This window comes from Passer domesticus, chromosome 4 (genome assembly GCF_036417665.1).
Source record: "Passer domesticus isolate bPasDom1 chromosome 4, bPasDom1.hap1, whole genome shotgun sequence".
Taxonomy (NCBI): Eukaryota; Metazoa; Chordata; class Aves; order Passeriformes; family Passeridae; genus Passer; species Passer domesticus.
This window is the reverse complement of record NC_087477.1, coordinates 27,748,129-27,759,486: the sequence shown is the minus strand read 5'-3', so window position 1 is coordinate 27,759,486 and position 11,358 is coordinate 27,748,129. Positions and strand designations below refer to the sequence as shown.

The 11,358-nt window shown below is 39.0% G+C and overlaps 1 protein-coding gene across 1 annotated transcript in view; it reads right to left on the bottom strand.

Moving 5' to 3' along the window:
* Positions 1-2,952: 2,952 nt before the first annotated feature.
* Positions 2,953-11,358, bottom strand: part of ANAPC10 (anaphase promoting complex subunit 10) — a 171,007-nt gene continuing 162,601 nt past the window's right edge. Inside the window, exon 8 of the transcript XR_010360826.1 lies at positions 2,953-3,920. The gene's annotated coding sequence lies outside the window, so the exon portion shown is untranslated. The remainder of the gene's footprint in view (positions 3,921-11,358) is intronic.

The window sequence follows — 11,358 nt, the reverse complement described above, 5'->3', positions numbered from 1 at the left end:
AAAGGCAATTATTCGACAACATAATGGAGTACATGGGATCAGTTCAGCTTTTGAGATAATTTCTTATGAGAAATTGCATGTTGGCAGATGCACTGATTTCAAGTGAGGCACCCATCTGCATCTAAAAGCACAGGATTCTCCAATGAAAAGAAACCTGCAAAGTAACCAAATGAAACCCTTTGAAATTATACTGTCAATTTGACAAAATATACTTGGTTCTTAAGGTGCTTTTAATGTACAGTGCTTGGTTATTACCATCATGCTCATCTCGCCTAAGGAAAAAAGACAGAGTGACTTGACAGAGGACACTTGGCAGCTGCAAAGCCCGAAATAATCCCACAGATTGGTAACATCAGTTTTGTTGAAGTTTATATTAAAATTCTAACTATCTCCTACTGTCCTGGGGCTTAAGCACAGTTTTTCTGTCAGTTTGTCTATTAATTTATCAATCTAACCAGGAAAAATGACAACGGCCTAGTTCTTTTAGGGACAGGTGGCAGCTCCCACTTGTAGCATCCTCTTTGAAGATTGTTGAAAGGACAACTAGCTCCCTAGACAAGTAGCTATGCCAGGGAAAAGGAATGTCTTCTGCCAATCTCCTTTTCTGGGTGGACATGGCACAACAGTTGGGCTTCAAGCACAGTTACATATCTGAGCAAGAGATAACATGTGCTTGTGAGGGCAGTGCATGCCCTTACAGGCATTTCCTAGCTCCTCCTTGGCAAATGCAGCAGGCCAGATGGAACTGTTCCTTGGGCTGCCAGTTGGACCACCCTGGTTTGTACCAAACAGGATTTAAAAAAACCCAAGGGGATGGAAAAAGTCTGAAAATTAGCAACTAAAAATAAACAGGAAATGAAGGCAGAACTGTTTCACATGAAGTGCCATAAGTAAATGAAAAAGAATTGTCCAGTTGGAATTATCAAAATTATGAATTTAAGTAAAAACACTGTCAATAGTGAAAATAATGCCAGGGCAGAAGGGAAAGGAAGAGCTAAATTGAAACAAAAAAAGCTATACAAACACAGCTACAACAATGCTATCACTAGAACCACACCTGGATATCTTCAATGGGAGATAAAGGAATGTGTGCAGAAGTATGGCATTTTGAAGGTCTGAAACATGTTAACTTTAGCAAGTTTCCTGTATATCCTTTGGAATTACTTATTTGTCACAGTATAGTCTGTTGCTTGAAATTTTTCCTTTAAGCTCTGAAAAATTAAGGCTCTGGCCAAGTACATAATGGAAGCTTGTATTCTATAATTTGTAAGGATGAGCAATTAGGTAGGAGAAAGTCACTGCATAATAACAACAAGAATACCTCACAACTTACCCAGCACCAGTTAAGATTTAATGCAGATTTTCTTTCCAGATGAATGTTAAGACAATTTGTGAGGACACATAATTTTCAAAAGCCACTAATGGAAATATAATGCCAAAGAGAAATAGCACCATCTACAATTTGATAATATATTTTAGAGCTCAACTAATCAGAAGAATCTCTCAAAATTGCAAGGCACAATCTCTGTTGCTGAGATAAAAACTAGGTGATCTACACATGACCTTTTCCTTCTGTAGGTTCTGGCACTGCAAGGAAAAAAATTGCTTTCTGACTACTCTATTTAACAGTCACAACAACAAAGTGTAACACAGAAAGCAAAGTATATGCAGATATTATTTACACAATGTATCATCTATGCCAATATTGAGATACTGTGTAAAATATTTCAATATGCAAATCCTTTTGGTATTTCAACCATCTGAGACCTTGAGACACTAAAGGCTGTGTTTTATAATTTTGGAGTTTTACACAAATGCAGGAACTGGAGCACTTTCATCATCTAAACAGTTCCCCAAGAAATTTAAACACAGTGAAGCACAATCAAGCCTTATCAGATAGCTTATTAAGTAGGACTTGCTGAGATACTTGAACTGTTAGCCAAAACAACACAAGCAGCCTGTGTTTGTGCAGCAGGCCAGGAGCCTTGAAAAGTCTTGCTCTTCAGCAAGGTGAATCCCCCTGAGTAACACTTGGTTCTGTGGGGTAGGTGGGGAGCTGGGGAGGGAAACAACAACAACAGAACAACAAAAAAGAGACACTCCTTTCACGCAGGACATGGGGAATGAGAAGCATCCAGGACAACAAAATGAAGAAGAATCACTTCAAGTTCTTTGGATTTGGTGCACTCCCCCTGCAGTTAAGGCAGAGTCAGAATCTCAGGTGTTTCCACACCATCTCTGTCACCACTTTTCAGGGCAGCTGTCTCTGAAGTGTCACCAAAGAAAGGTGGTGGTCACATGACCACTCTCAGTGCTCATGCCTGTCTACCAAATGTCTTAAGTTAACAGGTGAAACAGCACAAGGTTTCATTTTTATTATTATGGGGTTTTTTTAAGTCCCATGGCTACAAGTGTAATCTTTTTCTGGTTCACTCTGCCTTATGAGAACCAGATTATGAGTATTTCTATATTTGGAATTTGAAGTAATGTGGAGAAGACTAATTCAATGCATCAGAGGCAGGCTAACAAAAAGGACATCATAAGACTATGTAAGAGGATGGAAGGAAATTGCATCCATCCTGCTTTAGTTGGCAGGCCACCTTCCTTTCTTTTGCTACCAAAGTGCCACTACACTTTAATATCCTAAAGCGATAATGCACAAGATGGAGCACAAAGCATTTTGTTGCTGTTTTCTGGGTATGTTTTTTTTTTTTTGCCTCTCAAAGAAAATAACACAGAAAGGTCTTTACAGAAAGACCCTGGGGCAGATTTGTAGTTAGAAATTATTCAAACCGAAATCAACAGAGACGTGACAGTTTCAAACAGATGATAGGCCTCCTCTTCTCCTTTACAACTGCGACTTGAATCTGGCCAAAAAAGGATCATAGGAAGTCCCAGCACAGAATTTCTGTGCCTCAAATATCAAGGACAAAAAATTGAGTCTGCTACAGGTTTTAATGAAGCTTTTTCTTTAATTCTTATAGCATGCACACTTCAAAAGCAAAGAATTCTGCAAATTTTCAATAATTTAGGAATTTTCAATCTTATAGAGAGCAATGGCTTATGTTTTCCTTTCACAAAGTTAAAATTTCCATTAAGACCCAAACAACTAATAAGTAAATGGATCCCTATTAATTTAACATTTTCTTTTTTTAAAAAAAATAAGATTAAATCTTTACTAATTTACTTAGAACTATTCATAAGACAAAACCAGGAAATCACCATTTAGAATATTATCTATAGCTCAGAGTTCACACCAGAGTTCAACAAGTCTCAATTACTTCCCAGAGATGTTTAATTTAATAATAGAAGGAAGCATGCATTTTCTCCATATACAACAGTACCTTAATAAATGTTCCTTCTACAATCTCTGTATTTCCTTAGTTTACTTAAAATTTACTCTAATGTTATTCCATAGACTACTGTAATATTAATTAAATGACAAAATCAAATGCAGATTGTCACTATGTGAGGCAACATACAAATACATTTAAAATACAAACAGAAAATTAACTTCCAATAGGCTTAAAACAAAAAACTAGAGTTATATTGAACTGACTTACATAATGAACATTTTTTTAATAGTTGTATTCAGCTTTCTCTTTCATGTCTTATTCCAGCACCATGACTGTAGTAAGTAAATTTCCAGAAGCAGATCATTCAGACACTGTTTTACCCTTGACACCACGTGAACATAAAATTAATTTTGATGCACATTGAACCAAAATGTCAATATAGATCCCGCAAATAGTGTTCTGTAGCAATACTCATATTTTTCAGTGTCAGCTAAAGTGTTTAATGAAAACTAATTACCCATTCTCAGTATGAAGCATTGATGGAGTTGGCGGTGGAATCACACTTGGGTTGCAGCATTCCTCACCATCTCAGCCAAAATCCACACAGCCAAGGGTGTTGGCTACCTGTAAAGCAGTGATTTCATCATTTCCAATTGTCTCCTTTCTACAGACATGTAAACAAATCAGAGCATCAACAAATACAGCTCTTTGAAAAACTGCATTTCCACAAACAAAACAAATTCAAGAAATTGCATCTCCACAGTATTTTACACTTTATTTTGAAAATGTAAAACTGTAACTATGAAAAAGAATGAATCTTTATTATTCATTTAAACAGGAATATTTGTGTATTCATGTGCTTCTGACATATATCAATACAACAGATCCTCAGTTCTTTTCTATCGGGACAGTAATAAATATTCCACAATGTTTATAAATTGTAACTCACAAAGCATCAAACCTGTATGACAAAGCACAAAGTCTCAGTTTTTGTTGCTTTATGTCAAAACAGCTTCTCAGAGCCCTTGATAACAATGAAAAAATGCATGCTTATTACATGCAGTAATTTAGTAACACAAACTGCAGTTTTCTTTTCTATTTTGTGGGTTGCCATACACAAAGGCTGTATCTTACATGCCAAATGAAGCAATTAAACATTATTCTCATTTAAACACTACAGAAAGTTACAGCACAGCCTGGCTAAATAATTTTCTGGGAAGAGTTTAGGTTTGGGAGTGGAAGAAAAATTTCCTATTATAAACAGTACTTAGCACTTAAGAAGTGCTTTGCATTTCCACAAGGCTCCTCGAACAAGTACATAAGGATTGTGAGCATTGTACAAGTAAGGTCACTGAAATGAGCATCTTTCTCTAAGAAAGATTTAAAAAGAACTGTTTTCTCAGGTAAGAATCAGAAACACTGCAATGGTTTTTGCTTCAGAGCTAAACCCATGGCTCAAAAGTACAGTGGTACGTGAAACAATTTTATTGTCCTATCAATGCATGACTGAAAATATTCCATATTAATGTAACACTAATGAGTATAAAAAGAAATGCAAGTGTGTAAGTAAACAAATACTGTATAGATAGCTAGCTGACATCTTTGCACTCACAAGACATAAAGTGAAGTTCAGGTCCAGAAGAGAAGGATCTCCACAGTAAGGGGAGGATCAAGACAGAACAAGGGGCAATGACTTTAAACTGACAGAGGACAGGTTTAGGTTGGATTTTAGGAAGAAATTCTTTCCTGTGAGGGTGTTGAGGCACTGGAAATGGTTGCCCAGAGAAGCTGTGGCTGCCCATCCCTGCAAATGCTCAAAGCCAGGCTGGATGGGGCTCTGAGCAATCTGGTCTGGTGAAAGGTATCCCTGCCCATGGCAGGGGGTTAGAACTGCATGATCTTCAAGGATTCTCCCAACTCAAACTATTCCATGATTCTATGATACGAAATTCAGGAGAACCTGTTGAATGGGCTCTGGATCAAGCCACAATGGAGAGGATAATCCATATATGAAGGAACCTTGATTTCATTACTCACTTTTCCTTCTCTATTTTATCACTAATTGTTGTTCTTACCTTTTTTTCTTCAGTATTTCTTCAGTTATGGTCTCATTTTATTATTATTCATAAATCTTAACATTCTTCAAATAAATTATATTTACCTAGTTCTACTCATCAGTGAGGGAATTTATGTCTGCATTGAGAAAGGATGTTAAAAAAATTCATAATTAACCCATTTAAATGTTAAACCTTTTCAGAATTCTCTCATGCTACTGGGTGGATCACAAGACACAGTGTGGAATCCTATTCCAGAAATCTCTAAAATAAGGATCAGTAAGAAGGAAGCACAGGACTGTATCCCCATTAAGTTGTTTTTCTATAGGTGTCCTGCTTATGTCCTACATAACTCCCTCCCTGTAGGAAAGCAGAAAGTAACTCACAATTCCTATGTTATCTTCTTGAAATTACATTTTTAACATCTTGTTCAAATCAGTATTAGAACTTTAAAACTCTATCCTGTATCCAAAAATACTGGAAAATTTAGAATTATTACCTGCCCACTCGGCTCTGTCAAAACAACTTGATTATGCAGACTTCCAGACTAGTTCACTGATTTCTTGGTACAACAGCACTCTCAGGGAACATGCAGCTGTCACTTAGAAGTGTTTCCAAAAGTTTTGTCTATACAGATTACCTCCTCCTGAGACATGCAAGTGCCCCCGGTGTTAAAGTTCAAACCCTCTGGAAAGCCACGCTTGGTGGAGCGATACACAAACCTCCCAGAAGAACTGAACATTTGGTGTGAGGTTCTACTAAAAAAAACAGAGGTCCAGAGAGAACAACCCACACAGTCCCTCTGCTCCTTCAAGCTGCCAGAGGCACAGGATTCAGATGTCCTCAGAACCTTCCTTCCTTACATATATTCAGATAAGTTTATCATAAACAGTTCCACAGAAGTACATCTCAGACTCTGTATTAGAAAAAAAAAAAATGATTGCTGGAACAAAGAACTCCCCCATGAACATCTAGCTGACCCCTGAGTTTCCAAAAAATGTTGAGTGGCAATAGAAACTCTGACTCGAACTGATACTTGACTGATTTGCTAGCAAGATTCAACAACTCATCCATGACATAGACATTGTCCTGCAAACAATGTATTCCCAGATTAAAAATAACTAAGTATCATTATTCCACTGGATGGGTCTCAAAAAATTGATCCTTCATGATCCCTCATGAAAGTCAATACTATATCTGAGTGGTGACCTATACCTACTAATCTTCTCCTAAACACAGAAAATAGTCTGCAATTTTGTATAGTCCCTGGAATGCTATGGTTCTGATTTACAATTCAGGCCCTATTCTAAAAAAATTATATGAGGAGTAGGAAAAGTTAAAAGCTGGAATAGTGATGATTTTAAATCATGTTTTTGCCCAAAGTAAAACCAAATCTCTGTCATAAGGGTTAAGTGCAGCCTGTTTACCTCATTCAGACAACATCTAGTCTGCAGTGGCCATTCCTTGGGAAATTAGGGATTCCCTCACATCTGTAACAAATTACATGGAGCAGTACAGCTCATCCTTAAAGTTCACTTGATAGTGATTGTAATACATGCCTTAAGGTTAGGATGGAGTGCTTAACTCAATCACTTGATTCTATGCAGAATTTCAAATGCTGCAGAAGCCAGGCTGCATATGGAAGTTCTGGGATTGAGGACAACTCACCTGGAAATCAAGGCTATTATTGTTCATATCCTACCACAGGCAGACTACATTCATAGGGAGAAGTCTGCTATTTAATGGAGAAAGAAACATGCAATAGACTAGAAGGAGTTTTCTATTAGAGCTGTCCAGGAACAGATGGTTCCAGCATCTGCTATTGTCTCTCCTTATCCTGGGTAATTTATTTATTTTTTAAAATGTGGTTCGGCCTTAAGTTCAGTCAAAGTTCATCTGGCATCCACATCAGTTTACATCTTTATCCAAAGATCTTCTTTGTTCATGCATCTTACAGTCAAATGAAAGAAATTACTCACACATTGCCACCTGTGTGTGAACCCACCACCTACATAGATTTATTTCTCACCAAAGTTAATGGACTCTTTACCTCAAGGTTTGAAGAATTTACAGTCCAATCTGTCTTTGAAGACCACATTCCTGGCAGAATAGTATCAGGCTGCAGAAGCAGGGAGTCCCAAAACCTGACAGTTTGACAGTACTCCATGCGGCTGAAGCAGCTTTATGACCACATCCTAAGCTACTGCCCAAATGAGTGCTGGCATTCCCTTTTTATTACTGTGAACCTGAGCATGGTTTTCTTGATTAAAGGTTCACTATTGTATATAATCTGAGATCCATAGTCTTGCATCCATAGGCTGTGCATCACAGGAGTGTGAGGGGGGCAAAGCAGGGCAAACTGAGTGATAGATTCCCAAAGAATACCCTCCGTAAGAATTAGCTTTTTACAAAATCACCTGCTTCCACCAGCTTTTTCTTTACATGACTGGGACTCAGGCTACAGCTTTAATCCTCTCCAGGCTGATCTCATCTGGTCAGGATTCAGGCTGGTAACACAATGTTCCCAATCCCTCTTCAGGGAAACAAGACAGAAAAAGTAAAGAAAAGAGAGGATAAAATTTGCAACCACAGGTCAGTGGAGGCTGGACAGGCACCTGGAAACGCTGGCCTGATGTATGTATGACACCACACAGAAGTGCACACCAGCCTGCAGAGCTCATGTGTGATGCCAGAAACACAAGGCAGCGTTTGCCACCGCTTGGAACAGCTTAACATGGCAGAACGACTGATTTGGGGGAGGCTGTTAGCACGGGGCTGAGGGTAAGTGTTAGGTACAGTGCTTCCCCCATGGGCCAGGGCCCTGGGTAGCTGTGAGAACAATGCACCAAAGAGCAATTGTAAGAGAGCCGAACTCCTTACTTTCCAAAAGATAAATTATGGTACTGAACTAGAGACATCTTTCTGAAAGCTGCATCACACGTATGAATTGGACACATGCTGTTCCAGAAAAATATGTGGCAATGGTTGCTGACTCCACTGTTATTTTCCATCTGCATGAGAAAAGTTTTTTTTATTGTTTGTAAAGTAGACTCAAGTTAATGTAGCATATATGCCTGATATGCAGCAATGCTGTACACAGTGCCTTACCATGTATTATACAAAAGCTACAACGAAGAACTTCCCCAAGCTTCCACATCAAATAGGAATTGACTCACACTGATCTGTGGAACAAAGGGAAATGCACATGCACTGCATCAGCACTGGGAAAACCTGTGGAATCCTGTCTGACATCCCAGTCATTGGGCAGCTCACAGCAGAGCCTCCTGACAGTTTACTTTTAACACTGCCAGGGGAAAATTTCCATCCCCGCACTCAGCAGGCTACAAAGAATACTAGGCACAAATATTTAAGTCCATTATTTAGTTCTGGCATGCACAATATCACTTATTCAGAAAGACCTTTATTACTTTGGTAAGTATTACAGTTCCCCTGTTGACATTTTATGCAAATTGTTCCTACAGCAAGTTATGGATACTTCAAACACTGGAGCAATACACAACATACACGTGGCTTGTAAACTGCAGTACAGAGTGGGATTACCACAGTCCCTGGCAGGAAAGAAAGATTTTTCCCACAGCAGCTTCCTTTGTCTCTTTGTAACACACATAAATAGAGACCCGCTGTTGAGGTGAATTACAGCAGGTAGTGAAAGTATGCTGGCTATAGGCAAGAGGGCCTCTTGAGTCTTCATTCCCTCACAAAATGCTTTGCTTTATCTGCCTCCTAGTTAGACCAGCCCTCATTGCAAAACTGAACACACGTAATTGAAGGTTTGTGTTAGCAGCTGCCGTGATGTGCTAAAACAATCTGCAGGTCTTAATCCCTGATGAGCCAATCAAGTGGAGTTAACATCAGTCCAATACTGCTTTTGTACACAGATGGGAATCAGGGTTTTTGAAGTCTTGTGTAGAGAGGAGACCCATTAGTTTACAGACTCAAATGGTCCAGGTGGCTTCAGCTGGGTTAGAAGATTTCTAAGAGCCATGGGGAAATCTGTGGTAAAGGCATACCCTAAAAACCTTTCTGTGACTGTCTGAGCACCTATTTTCCCATAAAAAAATATCCTAACAAGGCCTGTTCATTCATGCAATACCAGCTTTCACACCTTGTATTTGTGGTATGCAAAGACAAGCAACATGTTATTCTCAACCCCATGAAATTATGTGCACTATAGTATAGGGTGGGGAGAACCAACCAGAAATGTTTTGAGCAACTGAAAAAATTCTGTTACATCACAAACAGAAATATAAGCAAAAATATAATGGTTTTATAAACTTCTGACTAACCACAAGACACTTTAATGAAACCATTCCAGCAGTTTTCCTTCTTCATTACCAGAGGAGCTGCTACAGTGACTGGACTTGTGGAGTTCACAGCTGTGGGGAACTCCTGCCATTAAGACTGTCCCAGAGTCAGAGTTTCCTGATATTTCAGTTCTCTGCCCTGAAGCCACAGGAACCCCAGCCCCAGTGATTCAGCCCAGAGCCAGAAAAAACTCTCAACTTTACTTCTAATAGGACTCTCAGGACAGTTGGGCTTTCACCCAAAAAAAGCCAGAAGCACAGGAGCCCAGACTGCCAAACCTTGAAACTCCTGCCCAAGTCCTCATTCCAAATTTCCAGATTCCTCTGTCTCTGTCCATCTAGCTGACAGAAAACAGGGAGATGGGAACTTGAAGTTTCAGGAGCCGCAGCTGAGGCAGAAGCCTCAGAGCTTCAGCTCTCAAGCTTGGTGCTGTTTCAAAGTAATTTAAACAAACTATGTGACCTTTAGAAAGATTTTTCTGCTTTTCCTCTCTAAATGAAACATACAAAATTTCAAATTAAAGGTGCTTTAAAAAAAATAATTGAAATTTCCAGAAATGGAACTCTAGTTTTGAGCATCTACAGCACAGAATCAATCCATGGCTGAGTATTTCTTACTGGTCTATGAGTAATCCCAATAAGACCACAGAATTTTAGAATATTTCAAGTTGGAAGAGATGCATAAGGATCACCAAGCCAAACTCTCTGCTCTTCAGAGAACTACCTGGACTGAAAAGGAATCACTGGCTTCACAAGAAATCCTACAGTATATACAAGGACTCAGTGAAAAGTGTAATGGTAATGAGATATGGAGAGATCTCACCCTCAAGTAAGTGGTTCTGAAAAAAAAAAGCTTTTTTTTTTCTCTTTACAAAACAAATGTGTTTCAGAAGTTCAACTCAAATTTCAGTTAAAACAAGAGCAGAGTTACTGTCCCTAGAACTGAAGTCCACCTGCTTTATCTAGCTGTGCTCTTGATACACAGGGGGGATGCTCCCCCACTAGGATCTGGAATGCCATAATTTCTCAGAATATCATCATTTCATAATATCATAATTTCCAAGCCTGCTCCAACACTGCAATATTCATCCTCATGGCATGCCAGGTATTTGTCACCTATGTGGAAGGTTGGAATTTAGCTCTGATGAAGACACATCTCGCACTACATGGGCTTAGCTTTTCACAAGTGAGGTGAAAGTGAGTTTTACATGGAAAGCTTCCATGTGAATCCCAAGAATATGTAAATCTGTGCCATCAAACAACATCTATTGGCAGTTTATTAAAAGTTTGATGCTACTATTTGCTTCTATCAAACCCAGTGCCATGAAATCACTTTGCCCAGCTTCTGCACCTATCTGTAAACTCCTGTGATAACTGTGGTTCCCAAAATTGCCTCTAGCTGCTACATGCAATTACACATTTCCTCTTTTGTTCGAACTGCTGGGGAGTCCAAGGACCTAGAATCATAGAATCATTAAGACTGGAAAAGGCCTCCAAGATCACCAAATTCAACCTGTGACTGAGCACCATCACGCCAACTTAACTACAGCACTAAATGCCACGTCCAGTTGTTTCTTGAACACTCCACAGACAGTGATTTCACCCCTCCCTGCACAGTCTGTCCCAGTGCTTTAACCATCCTTTCACTGAAAAAACTCTTCCTGATGTCCAACTGGTCTTCAA